This window comes from Moschus berezovskii, chromosome 8 (genome assembly GCF_049115385.1).
Source record: "Moschus berezovskii isolate FMDL1 chromosome 8, NW_MosBer_1.0, whole genome shotgun sequence".
In the NCBI taxonomy this organism is placed as follows: domain Eukaryota; kingdom Metazoa; phylum Chordata; class Mammalia; order Artiodactyla; family Moschidae; genus Moschus; species Moschus berezovskii.
Window position 1 is genome coordinate 10,488,769 of NC_142467.1, and position 14,521 is coordinate 10,503,289.

Below are 14,521 nucleotides of genomic sequence, written 5' to 3' on the forward strand. Positions count from 1 at the left end.
ACAGTCTGACTTGTTTTCCACAGGAGCAGTGTCTGTCTGGCAGCTTTGGCTGCAGCTCTGTCTGTTCCGAAGTTCTCTGCCTACTTCAGGGTTATTTGCTATGTTAAGTGTGAGGGCAAAAGAAAGACACTTCTCTCATGAGGGATTTGAACTGAAAGTGAGTTGCCCTTCTTATATATGGCCTCACATTTTCCGATCAATATTCCCTGGAAGCAATTCTGTATTATCCGTTTGATATACTCTCTGCAGAACAGACCCAGAAACAGAGACGTGTATGCAGACATTGTATTAAGCCGTGTTCTGAAGGACAGAATCTGTGAAGGAATGCATGAGGCAGAGTTGGGAGGAGAGAAGGGAGGAATTGGATGCAGTTGGAACAGAAGGTTCAGACGACCCCAGAGGAGACCTGAGATGAGGATGGCCCTTGAAAGAAGCCGGGCATCAAGGCACAGGGGCCAGCCGTCCCCAGCCCCACAGTAACCATCGCTGGGTTCTGGCCACTCCAGAGGTCCAGTTCAGTTCGGTTGCTCAGTCGTGTCCGACTCTTTGTGACCCCATGGACTGCAGCACACCAGGCCTCCCTGTCCATCACCAACTCCCAGAGCTTATCCAAACTCATGTCCATGGAGTCAGTGATGCCATCCAACCATCTCTTCCTCTGTCATCCCCTTCTCCTCATGCCTTCAATCTTTCCCAGCATCAGGGTCTTTTCCAATGAGTCAATTCTTCGCATGAGGTGGCCAAAGTATTGGAGCTTCAACTTCAGCATCAGTCCCTCCAATGAACACCCAGGACTGATCTCCTTTAGAATGGACTGGTTGGATTCCAAGGGACTCTCAAGAGTCTTCTCCAACACCACAGTTAGAAAGCATCAATTCTTCGTTGCTCAGCTTTCTTCACAGTCCAACTCTCACATCCATACATGACCATGGGAAAAACCATAGCCTTGACTAGACGGACCTTGGTTGGCAAAGTTATGTCTCTGCTTTTTAATATGCTATCTAGGTTGGTCATAACTTTCCTTCCAAGGAGTAAGCGTCTTTTAATTTCATGGCTGCAGTCACTATCTGCAGTGATTTTGGAGCCCCAAAAAATAAAGTCTGACACTGTTTCCCCATCTGTTTGCCATGAGGTAATGGGACCAGATGCCATGGTCTTCGTTTTCTGAATGTTGAGCCTGAAGCCGGCTTTTTCACTCTCCTCTTTCACCTTCATCAAGGGGCTCTTCAGTCCTCTTCACCCTCTGCCGCTCCAGGAGAGGAACTGCCAAGTCTCAGCGCCTCCCCTCCCTTCAAACAAAGGCATCTCGGAGGGAACCACCTTGCTGCTCGTCACCATCATGTCACACTCCTGGATTCTAATGGCATGAGTCTGTTGAGGCGCACCCAACATCCCCCGCAAACTTCACGTGCATTTATGGGGAAAACCAGAAAAGGTAAGTTAAAAGAAATCAGAGGGGCAAGAATGAACAGGATTCTTTCCTTGAAGGTAAATAAAAGAATGAGTATACAACGAATAAGATGGTTCTAGGTGTTATCATAATCATAAGATATAATAGTATCTTATTGCTAGATAGGAGATAATAATAATTGGTTAATACTTGTGTCTCTTCTTAGCAAAAACAAAGTTTCTTTTCTGCTGAAACAGGCAGTTATTAGGCTAGTATGTATTAAATAATTAATAACTATTTTACAATCATTGATGGTAATACTTCTCTTGAGGTTATTACTGTCTTATTGTGCTGGTCATATGCATTCATAATGAAAACTTTAAAAATATTTTAAAAGCTCACAAAAGAAAATAAGAACACAAAACTGCACTGCCCAGATGATGCTTGTTGCCATTCAGTTACAATTCTTTCAAGGTGTAAGCTAGCAATCTTTTCTCAGTTTCTACACACAGTTTATGTACATACATGCATGCATACAACATTTACCCATGCTATTTTTAACATAAGATACATGTTGTTTTATATCAACTGTATTTTGTTTAATATATCATGATCATTCTAATAACTTCAGATTTGCTTATACTGTTCTACTGATTGCACGTTTTTCTTTTACACAGATGCATCTTTATTTCTATATTTCACAAAGTTACCATAATTCATTTCACTGATGAACCACTGCTTTTGATGTAGACAAATAACACTTTAAACGCTTTCATTTTTCCTTAAGCCTTGGGCAGGTTTTTCTAAAAGCCAGTTACTGCAGAATATGTGACAACATATTTTACACGACACATTTATAATTCTTCAATATGTTCCTAAGCATGCAAGGAGGCTTTGAGGCAGAATATATCTTTGAAGGTAATTAACACTAAACTGTTGAACCGCTAAAATACATGATTACTGGTATTGTTTAAATTTTGTTGAATCCAATTTTTCATTATTAAAATAATTCAGCAATTGCTATTGAGTTCCCTGAGAGAGAATATATGCTGCTTCAATCTTTAGTCACATAATTGAGGCTTGTTAGATATAAAGTTACTTTTGCTTTATTTAAATACTTCCTTTAATAAAAATGCACAGTATCATTTAAATATTTAATTCTAGTAGCTTCTTTGAACTGTGTATTGCTATTGAAGGTGCATTAACTGGGGGAAATTAAAGACTTGGTAATGATGCTAAAGCTGAAACTGCAATACTTTGGCCACCTCATGTGACGAGTTGACTCACTGGAAAAGACTCTGATGCTGGGAAAGGTTGGGGGCGGGAGGAGAAGGGGACGACCAAGAATGAGATGGCTGGATGGCATCACCGACTCTGTGGACATGAGTTTGAGTGAACTCCGGGAGTTGGTGGTGGACAGGGAGGCCTGGCGTGCTGTGATTCATGGGGTCGCGGAGAGTCGGACATGACTGAGCGACTGAACTGAACTGAATGCACTAGATAGAAATTTTTAAAGTTCTTTTACAGTGGACTCATTTTGTATAGGAATAAGCTTTGTCGTTGCAAAGGAAATGCACCACCTGCCACAATGAGTGTTATGCCTCTTACTTTTTTAGTACATCTCAGGGCTCTAGTACAGTGGTATAATTTGCATTGTTATAGCTCAGACAAAATGCTAGAACTTGATTCAGAAGATGTCTTCCATACTAGGGTCTGAGGTCACTTAATAGTTACCAGTTAGATACCATGAAATTTTAAAGAAAGCACAGGGTTGGTAAAATCAGGGCAAAAATTAATATATAAGTAGCTAAATCTTTCAGGAAAGAGTTCTTGACTCATTTAATCTAGTGAAAATTGTTGTTTTTTAGTTGCTGAGTCCTGTCCAACTCTTTTGAGAAACCATGGACTGTAGCCACCAGGCTCCTCTGTCCATGGGATTTCCCAGGCAAGAATACTGGAGCGGGTTGCCATTTCCTTCTCCAGAGGATCTTCTTGGCAATCGAACCCACATCTCATGCACTGAAAGACGGGTTCTTAACCACTGGGCCACCAGGGAAGCCCAGTGAAAATTAGAACCTCATATTAAAATATAAATGCAATACAACTTATGAAGTAAGTGTATTAAACTATATAAAGGTAAAGTTGCAACAATAATGATATTCAGCCAAAGCATACAAATTACCTTTCCAACATTCTATGGGAAAATGGGAAGAAACCTAAAAGAAACGGTCTATTGAATAAACCTGATTTTATTAATTATACTTGAGAACAGTTCTTAGTATAAGGTTGAATATTGCACCATAACCATTAAATTTAAGACAATGATGAGGCCAATAAAACAACTATCAAAACATAGTAAAGTATGTCTCTCAATTTTGAGGAAGGTTATTAATAGTATTTCATTCTCTATCTTCCAAATTCCATTTAAAAATCACTGTGGAACATATATGTAAATGGGAATTAAACATCACAAAAGCTCTGACATCTGAAGATAGAAATAGGAAACATAAGATATACAGATAAAGAGAGATAGGATAGAAACAGAGGTGTGCTGAATCGGAGAAGCCCAGCTCTTGGATGGTGCTTTCAAAGTGTGCAGATGGACCCCTTTCAGGAAAAGACGGGGAGACGGGCCATCTTACCCTTTCCCTCTATGTTGAGCCCTGGGTAGGGTGGGAAAGACGCTCGAATGGGAGTGCCTTTGCCTTCATTAATAACTGTTCCCTTGTTCGCTGTGATCTTGTAGGTTTCATGGACACAAATCTCAGTGAAGGTGGGAGGTGGGAGTTGGGGATTCCTTCCCAGTTGTATGAGGCTGTACTAGGGGTGGCGTTTATGGCAAGAGTACCTGTTTTCCTTACGAGTACCTGGCAATTATTTTTCCTCCGAATTTTTTTCTTTGCTGTCTCAAGAGAGACACGTCTGCAGATTTCCAGAGCTCTTTCTCTATGTAATTCCCTCTTTCTTCCTTTTCCATTTGCTATTACTGGTTTTGAGGATTTCAGATATTCAATAAACTGCTTTTATTGTCAGTTTCTTGAGAGAGATCACTAGCGTACAGTCATGAACCTGCCCTGGCTATGCAATTAGTGATGTAATCTCTCCATTAAGCAAGCTCTGCTATCCAAGCAGACAGTATTTAAGAGTCTAGTTATACTCAGAGAGAGAAGGTAACATTGTAATCACAGTTAAATTTCTGAAGTATACTTTTACCTAACTTTGAATGTCCAAGTTTCATATGATACCTGTATTAGTCCAGGGTTTTCCAGAAAAACAAAACCAATGAGATAGGTTTAGAGAGAGACAGAGGTTAATTACCTATAAGGAATTGGCACACACAATTACGGAGGCTGGTGAGTCAAAACTCTGCAGTGTGGACTAGCCGGCTCAAGACACAGTTAAGCCAGCGGTGCAAGTGAAGTCCAAAGGTGGTCTGCTAAAGCTTCATTCAGGTCTGCAACTAATCTGAAGAGGCCCACTCAGGTTATCATCCAAAACCCTCCAAGTTGACACATAAAAGCAGCCATCACAATAACATTTAATGTTAATCCCTTAGGCTTATTAAAATACTGAGAAATAGACAATGTACAGTAAAAAAAACGTTTGATAAGTTAACAAAGACATCTTATAGGATGAAATGACAAGAGGGATTGTGAGGAGGAGAAGGTGTGGATTAAAGAAAATATATTAGAATGGGAAATAGTTGCGAAGTTGAGATAAAGGAAAAAATGGCGTATTTGTCGAATTCTGTTGTTGAACCTTAATCGAGTCCCTACTGTCTCAGAGCCTTACTTGCCTGTGGCACAGAAGAACTGGGAAGCCTTGTGAGCTCTAATGACTGCAGGTACTGAGTCACATGTGAAAACCCTACAGTTACTGTGTGTGATAATTAATTAGCAGTTTAAGTCACACAAGGGCTAAGAGACATTTTTAGCCTTAGCGTTTGGTGTAAACACTGCTAAAGAGAAAGCCATATTATACAGAGCGAGGATTAAATAATTAAACTTTGTTAAAGGAGTTCCTATTCTGCCTACTGCTTCCCTCTGGCTCAGATGATAAAGAAGCCTCCTGCCAATACAGGAGACCCGAGTTTGATCCCTGGGTCAGAAAGATACCCTAGAGAAGGAAATGGCAGTCCATTCCAGTATTCGTGCCCAGGAAATCCCATGGACAGAGAAGCCTGGTGGGCCACAGTCCATGGAGTCACAAAAGAGTTGGACACAGCATGGCAACTAAACAACAATGACAATTCTGCCTCCCAATCCATAGCAATCAGATTGATCTTTTTGTTCGTTTGTTTTTTGAATCTCCCTTATCAGTCTTAAGGCAGGAGCCAAAAAATGAATGTGTTCCTGACTGATTTGTGAGGAATTTTCCCTGGCTACCTTATTTTCTTTTTCTCCCAGGATACTTAGAATATGTAAAATCCCTGTGCTCCCTTGATTCTTATCCTCCACCCTCAAAAATAAGTGCCCTCTCCGGTGATTAGGGACATTTAGTCCCACTCTGCAGTCACACTGTCTGAAACGAGGGACAGAGAACAGGCCCCGGTGTCTCGTGTCTGCCATACACAGCACTCCCCCAGGGAGTCAAGGGTTACTGAGCCACCTCCACAATCACATGGTTCTAACCTCATTCAAACATTCTCTTTACTCTCTGAACATATCATACAATGGCTCCGAATTCATTTGTCATTCTATTCCTTCATTTTTCAGGATGACATGCAGACTATTCTTACCGTTCTCCTACCACAGCTTTATTTCGATGTTTGGAAACAATACAAAGTAATCGTTACAGTGGCTAGATGATGCTGCAATAAATATCAACGAGATCCGTTTTCATTAATCATCCATTCAAATGCACACTTTCAGGCTTTCTGGATGAAGCTATCTCCCACAATATGAAAACATTTAGGGAAGTGTTGGTGAACGTTATGTGCAGCCGTGTGATAACTCATGAACATTTATATGACTCTTTCATTGCCCATCCAAATAAATGCCACATTGAGCATTCAGTATGTTTGAATGTGCAACTCGCACAAAATGTATCCTCTTTCTTCAAACCATAATGTTACACATTGCCTTACCATCGGGCTTTTAATATCATATTAGAGTGTGATTCTGCACATATCATCTTTGGGATTTTGAGCTATGAGCCATGGGATGCTCCTATACACTGCTGTCTGGATCAGTGGACCTGAGCTCCGTTATCCCACTGCAAACAGGAGGGAGAACAGAGGTGCTTGTCACTTACATCAGGGTCTCTTGCTTTGATTCTTTCAGTTAGTAAATCTCAGTGTCATTAGGGTGATCTGAAAATTAAACATTGCAAAGCATTTCCAAAATTAACAATTGGCTGCTTCACACAGCAAGATGAAGAAAATCCACTTCAAACTACAGGTGGTATTTCTTTTTTCTTCACTTCTTTTTATTTTCCTTTAAACCTCCAAGAATTAATTAAACAGTCCATTTTTCTAAAGCCTACCAGAGATACTGGGCTTGCTGAAGTTAGCCATTGTAAGAAGTGTCAGACACAATCTGCCTTTTTTACTATAAAATCCTGAGTTTCTTGAAAGGAATATATTGTTTTTCTTGGAAAAAAGTAGTGAAACTCCAACATTTGTAAGTTAAAATAGCTGTCGTGTGAGTCAACGTTTATGACAGTACAGAATAAACCTAGTGAAACTTGAATCAACTTCATACCCTCAAACTACAGGAAAAACAGGAAGGAGTAAAGGTCCTAAAATTCTTATGAATGCAAAATCAAGGAGTGGCCAAACAGTACAATGCCATTCTCAATCACTTTCTATAGTAGATAATACAGTGTGCCACCCAGACTCCCCCTGCAAAACTTGAGACCCTCATTCCCGCACTTTTTGCCAGCAGCTGTGTCCCTCTCCAGAAATTTCCTTCAGCTCAAGGAAGCATCTAAACTCAGGTTGGTGCCCATCCCCAAATGGTCTCAAGGCAAGGCCACTCTAAACAGCCACCCCAATTCTAGTGCTTCCTATGAAACCAAGGTCCGTCTAGTCAAGGCTATGGTTTTTCCCGTGGTCATGTATGGATGTGAGAGTTGGACTGCAAAGAAAGCTGATCGCCGAAGAATCGATGCTTTTGAACTGTGGTGCTGGAGAAGACTCTTGAGAGTCCCTTGGACTGCAAGGAGATCCAACCAGTCCATTCTAAGGGAGATCAATCCTGGATGTTCATTGGAGGGACTGATACTGAAGCTGAAACTGCAATACTTTGGCCACCTCATGCGACGAGTTGACTTACTGGAAAAGACTCTGATGCTGGGAAAGGTTGGGGGCGGGAGGAGAAGGGGATGACGGAGAATGAGATGGCTGGATGGCATCACCGACTCTGTGGACATGAGTTTGAGTGTACTCCGGGAGTTGGTGATGGACAGGGAGGCCTGGCGTGCTGTGATTCATGGGGTCGCGGAGAGTCAGACACGACTGAGCGACTGAACTGAACTGAACTGAACTCACTGAAGTTCAGTTTCTCTCTTTGTCCAGTTCTAGAGTGTTTATTTCTAAATATTGGTATTGAGAGCACTGCCCAAGACAACTTTTTTTTCCCCCCAACACTTTCCACTTGAAAATCTCCCATTCATGGTCTGTTTTCCAGAGTTCTGACTTAGGGCTTCCCTTGTGGCTCAGCTGGTAAGGAATCTGCCTGCAATGCCAGAGACCTGGGTTTGATCCCTGAGTTGGGAAGATCCCCTGGAGAAGGGAAAAGCTGCCTGCTCCAGTATTCTGGCCTGGAGAATTCCATGGACTGTATAGTCTATGGGGTCACACACACAGAGTTCTGACTTAAAACAATGTGTCAGCAGTGGTCCAGGTTAATAGTGCTTAATATGAGTTGTTGAAGCTGGATGCTCTGGTAGCAAACTGGCAAGGAAGACTCCATCACTGGTAGTAGGCACAGTCCTACAGTTGTAGCAGTGCATTTGTTAAAACCCTCACCTGTGGTGAATTGGTTTGGTATACACTCACAGGTACAGTATCTCAGGCTTTTGCATGGCTGTGGAAAGTATTAGTTAGAAGGAAATCACGCCAGGTGTCTTTTATTGCATGACTTTGATGCATCTGAGAAAACCAATAAAAGGCCGTGGGGGATTAATCACCAATATAAGGTGAAGTATGAAATTCAGAGGGCCTCCTTGGCAGCTTATAAAGGGACTCTTATCTTCTGCAGCTAGAGACAGGGAAAAAAACTGAGTATTCTTCCCTGGAATTAATTACAATAATAGCAGAGAGCCTTCCAGAGAAGGTGGAATTGTGAGTCTTTACTGCAAAGGTTATGCCAGTGATAGATCCCTGGTTGGAAAGACTGAGATCCTGAGGCTCGAGTTGGGGACATTTGGGTTGATGAACTCTTTATATTAACTCCAGATCCCTTAAATCATCTTGACTTGAAGAAGAGGCCTGCTCCTTCCTAATAAGGGCCTGCATACCTCCACTGCTTAGAAATTACTGAGTGATCACCATCCCACAAGGAAACATGAACACCCCTCAGCACCTGGCTGTTAGTTCCCCTTTTAGCTTCCAAGCTGGGGGAGTGCTGGGCAGGTGAAGGGAGACAAGGAATTAGGACCCCCAGGGCATCTCCCAGCAGACTCCTAGTGAGTCTGCAGGACTTGGTGTACACTGAAAGGAGATGGGAGAATCTTACTGAGACTGCATCCTGATGGTCCTGTATCAAAAACAGTAGAACATGAGACTGGATAACAGTTCCTTAATTCATTAAGAAGGGGAGAACTGTCCTGCGATAAAGGGTTTGGCAGCTTGAGAAGATCTCAAAAAACAGTGTCGAATCAATGTTAAGATAGTTCTTGGAAGCTTGGAGACAGTGAAAGCCCATAATAAGTAGAGTGGAAAAGCCAAAACAGCCATGGCAGATGTAGGCAAAAGGGAATTTTAAAAATTAATAAAAATGGCCAAGCTACTGGATTATATATGGCCTGGAAACCCACCAGTTAATCATGTCCTGAGGGAGAGCCTGGGATACCCCTCAGTTACAAAAGCAACAGTGAAACTCTGGTGCCAGACACCATTGTCCTTGAGAAGCTCAAGGACAGCTATTGTCTGTTGGCAGGACTCAGGGCAGTAAAATACTGTCATAGAACCGAACCGTGTTCTCTGCGGATAAGAAGGATGATGTAATCTTGAAAATACAGAGGTCAAAGGTAGCATCTAGCCAGCAGAAGCAGTGTGGGTGCAGCTGCCATGAGTAGTGAAACAGGTATGCCTGTCACAGGTGTCACCTCTCAGAGTTTCCCTTCTGACAGCGTGGAATAATGTTAATACTACTGGTATGAGCCTCTCCCAAACACTCGCTAAGACTGAGACTTGGGACTGGCTCCGTCGTTACCCAACAAGCCGAGGAAATGCAATCCTGAACAGAAGGTGTGACATTGACGTGAGACGTGGCCCAACCCCTCATATTCATACAGGTGGTGATCTGTGAAAGCGGCCTTGGGGAAGAGTATACCTTTGCAGGTGTGATGGGGGCAGAGAGGCGTCAACATGGAATGTGAGTGACCCACTTGGACGCTCCTGTTGCAACTTTCCTCTGAAGTCATTGTGAAGAGACACAAGCAGGAAACCTCTCCTGGGAAGCTGACGATCACCAAGAGGTTAGAACCATCATGAATGGAGGTCTGAACGAAACCACTAGGTAAGCCGCCGAGACTTTCAAAGGTGCCTGCCGAGGGTGAAATGGGGAGGCGACAATGAGTACCGGGTATGGCCCTATGACCAACAGCAATAACAGACGCTGTTTGTTCAACCAACCACTGCCACAGTTCCCCTGCCACAGTCCTGCCAGGACCCCACTTCCTATGAGCTGATCCCAGCCAACAAATGATTATGGCAGAAACACCAGTGCCTTCCAATGGGCTACTCTGTCTTCAGGATTCTCCACAGGCATGACTGAAACTCTCACAGACTTGTACTGAAGGCTGACATTTATTTTCTGACACAGCCCTTCTTCCTCCCCTCTTTCTTCAAGGGGTAAGCCTTGCATAACAGTCTGATGGTGCCCCTGCCTCCTGGTATTCCTCACGGTCCTGTCCTCCAGTACATGTTTTGCATGTCTAATCCTGTCTTAGCTTCTGCTTCTCGGAGGAAAAGAGCTAACACATCTGTGACCCCTAAGAGAAGGGAAATGCTTGAGGTGAGCCTCATGTTCGCATTAGTTGCTGAGTGCATGCCACTTTCTGAATTCAAGTGTAAGGAATTAGAAGCCAAACAGAATACAGTTTGCTGTAACACAAAGTTGAAAACTCTCAAGACCAAGCTAGGAAAGAATATTACTGCGTAAGCCCATCCCTAGGGAGCTCAAGAACAAGATGAACAAATGTTTAGTGAGATAAATAAAGATTTACAGTGTATGGTAGATGGAGATTGACTGGAAGGGGAACAAAGGACATTTCCAGGATGATGGAAATGTTCTTTGCGCTGATTAGAGTGCCAGTTATTGCTTGTAGACTTTACCAATTTCATCAAATTGTACCCTTCATAATAGTCAGTCAGTCAGTCAGTTCAGTCGCTCAGTCGTGTCCGACTCTCCGTGACCCCATGAATCACAGCACGCCAGGCCTCCCTGTCCATTACCAACTCCCGGAGTTCACTCAAACTCATGTCCATCGAGTCAGTGATGCCATCCAGCCATCTCATTCTCTGTCGTCCCCTTCTCCTACCGCCCCCAAACTTTCCCAGCATCAGAGTCTTTTCCATAATAGTACATTTCACCAAATGTCAAGTATTTTGATATATTTATTGATTTACTGATAATGAAATAAAAATGACCCTTGCCAAAGTCCTCAATGGACCATGAGAGTGAATAGCTAACTCATTGTTACGCTTTTATGAACACCTCAATTCTCATATCTAATTGCTCCTTTAAGTAAGTCTTTCTGCTTTGATCAGATAATTATTTAGGGTTGCTGGTTTGATGTTCGAGAGTTTTGAAGTCTATCTTCAAAAGATACAAACATATTAATTTATATTATTATATTTGAAGTGAGGTGAAAGTCTCTCAGTCGTGCCTGACTGTTTAGGACCCATTGGAATTCTCCATGGAATTCTCAGGCCCAGAATACTGAAGTGGATAGCCATTCCCCTCTCCAGAGGATCTTCCCAACCCAAGGATTGAACCCAGGTCTCCTGCATTGCAGGCAAATTCTTTACCAGCTGGGCCACAAGGGAAGCCCATTACTATATATAAATGTTATTAATTTAATGAGTTAATATAGTTAAGGGAAAACTCTCCAAGTTTCAGATTCAGGAAGACGTGTATATTGTGTGAATTCTCTAGAATTACAGGATAGCTACATAGCTGTGAATTCATAAATGTAACTTAAATGGGATAAGCCTGCTAAATAAGAAATGTGCCAATCAGAAAGGGTCAAGATTAAACCAGAAATACTACATAGAAGAAATTTGAAGATAAAAGTTTTGTCAGCCAAGGAATAGACTTATGAAAAGAGAGCTTTGGCCATCAGCCTTCAAATACATTAGCCCACATCCCTATGCTGAGACGAAAAAAAAAAAAAACGACTTTGCTCTTTTACACATAGAGCTTTTGTGTAGTGATGACAAAATTAATATGTCAGAGTCACTAAATTTGGTGGCTAGATGCTGGATCATGAATAATTTACCATAGAAGAGTTGCCACTTTGTGAAGGATTTAAGGTATGGACTGACAAACCCTTCTTTCCTAACAGTAATATTCCCGTTGCTTCACCTGTTTTTATTTTCTGTGATTTTTATATAAAAAAAAATATTGCTAACATTTATTCTGTCTTTAAATCTCGTATCCCTTCAGACTCTACAGACTTTGAAAGTTTGAATCTCTATCCATGACAGATGCAACTCTACCTGCCCAGTATGGATTTATCTCCTGAGTATTCATCTCTTAATGATTTATTATTAAATCTTATATTTTGAGTCAGGTACTAGATCTACCGATGGTAGATTTTATTTTTCTGCTAAATTTTCACTTTCTTCCTAGTAAGGGATTTACCCATCCTCATTATGGACACATAGCATGCAGGTAGGCCCCTACAGTACTAACTCATCGATTTGGGTCTTGGCTACAGTACAAGCTATAGCTAAAGGAATGCGAAAGAATATAGCATACAGAAATATCTGAGGGGAAGCTTAGGAGACATCAAGTGTTCCTGCCAGATGCCTTTCTGAATGTCCCAAATAAGGCCAGCTCCCTGAGGCTGGAATCTAGAATGAGAAAACTTGTGGATCAGAACCACAGAACTTGAGCCAGGCCAAAGACATCCACCATGAGCAAGACCTAAATATATGTTGTCGTGAGCCACTGTGATTTGGGTGGGGTCACTTGTTATTAACAAAGCTTACTAATAAAATTCATATGCTGAATTAGGGAATAATCAAAATGAACTCTTGTGACAGCAAATGTGAACCCATTTTAGGTGATATATCATATAAGAGTGAAGAACAAGACTTCCCAGGTGCCTCAGTTGGTAAAGAATCTACCTGCAATGTGGGAAACCTGGGTTCAGTCCCTGTGTTGGGAAGATCCCCTGGAGAAGGTAATGTCAAACTACTCCAGTATTCTTGCCTGGAAAATTCCATGGACAGAGGAGCCTGGGCCCTGGCAGGCTACAGTCCATGGGTCACAAAGAGTGGGACACAACTGAGTGACTAACACACACACAAACAAAAATAATAAAGCAATTTAAAATTCACACTAATACAAATAAGAAAGATCTTAAATATGGCAACAACTACAATCCAGTTCAGTTCAGTTCAGTTCAGTCGCTCAGTCGCGTCCGACTCTCCACGACCCCATGAATCACAGCACTGCCAGGCCTCCCTGTCCATCACCAACTCCTGGAGTTCACTCAGACTCAAGTCCACAGAGTTGGTGATGCCATCCAGCCATCTCATCCTCGGTCGTCCCCTTCTCCTCCCATCCCCAACCCTTCCCAGCCCACCTCATGCGACGAGCTGACTACCATCCAAGGTTGCTAAAAAATGATTACTTTGTCTTTTGGTTATAATTATTTAAGATTAAGTAACTAGTGTTCTCATCACTTAATGAACACTTTCGGTCTCTTTCTCCAACAAGTGCTCACAAATGAAAGCTGTTCTTCTTTGACATGTCATATAAATCATGGACTGCAATGGGAGAAACACCCTTTTAGGTTCCCCATTGCACATACAAAACATCTGTTCGTATCCTTTGATGCTTATGCCATCAGTAGTATCCTTCTCTACCAACTCTGATGCTGTCATCTGCAGAACACGAATTCAATAGACACGAGTCTGAGTAAACTCCGGGAGTTGGTGATGGACAGTAAGGCCTGGCGTGCTGCAGTCCATGGGGTCGCAAAGACTCAGACACGACTGAGCGACTGGACTGAACTGAACGAAACAGAACGCCTACTCACTCCCGGAAATTAAAGGCCTGCTCAACTCACACAGTCCATACTTACTCCTCTTGTCCTCCTTGGTGACTTCAAATAATCATCTAAATGATCCGCCTGAAACCCTAGTCCTTGTGTTTTTTCTCATCTCTAGCAAAATTTGGTTTCGCCTCAATTTAGTCTCCCATTCCCATAGATATTCTGTATCTTACAATGCCATTAGGTTATTTTCCCCTGAAAATTTTAGTATCTCACTTTTTGAGTACTGGCTCTCACCTTTTGAGCTTTCTCCTGTAGCCCTTTAAAATTATTTCAGTTCAGTTCAGTCACTCAGTCGTGTCTGAATCTCTGCAACCCCATGGACTGCAGCACGCCAGACCTCCCTGTCCATCACCAGCTCCTGGAGTTTACCCAAACCCATGGCCATTGAGTCGGTGATGCCATCCAACCATCTTTTCCTCTGTCGTCCCCTTCTCCTCGTGCCTTCAATCTTTCCCAGCATCAGGGTCTTTTCCAATGAGTCAGTTCTTCGCATCAGGTGGCCAAAGTATTGGAGTTTCAGCTTCAACATCAGTCCTTCCAATGAACACCCAGGACTGATCTCCTTTAGAATGGACTGGTAGGATCTCCTTGCAGTCCAAGGGACTCTCCAGAGTCTTCTCCAACACCACAGTTCAAAAGCATCAATTCTTCTGCGCTCAGCTTTCTTTATAGTCC

General features: G+C 42.3%; 1 protein-coding gene across 6 annotated transcripts in view; it reads left to right on the forward strand.

Annotated features, from left to right (window-relative positions):
- Positions 1-14,521, forward strand: part of LOC148777016 (uncharacterized) — a 35,851-nt gene that overhangs the window by 8,249 nt on the left and 13,081 nt on the right. For 2 of the 6 annotated variants that reach the window (XM_088838447.1, XM_088838449.1), the window contains one exon: positions 1,133-1,435. The gene's annotated coding sequence lies outside the window, so the exon portion shown is untranslated. Of the gene's footprint in view, positions 1-1,132; positions 1,436-3,258; positions 4,005-6,105; positions 6,443-14,521 lie in introns of those variants that run through there. The other 4 variants (XM_088838446.1, XM_088838448.1, XR_016037978.1 and 1 more) reach the window with 3 other exon arrangements.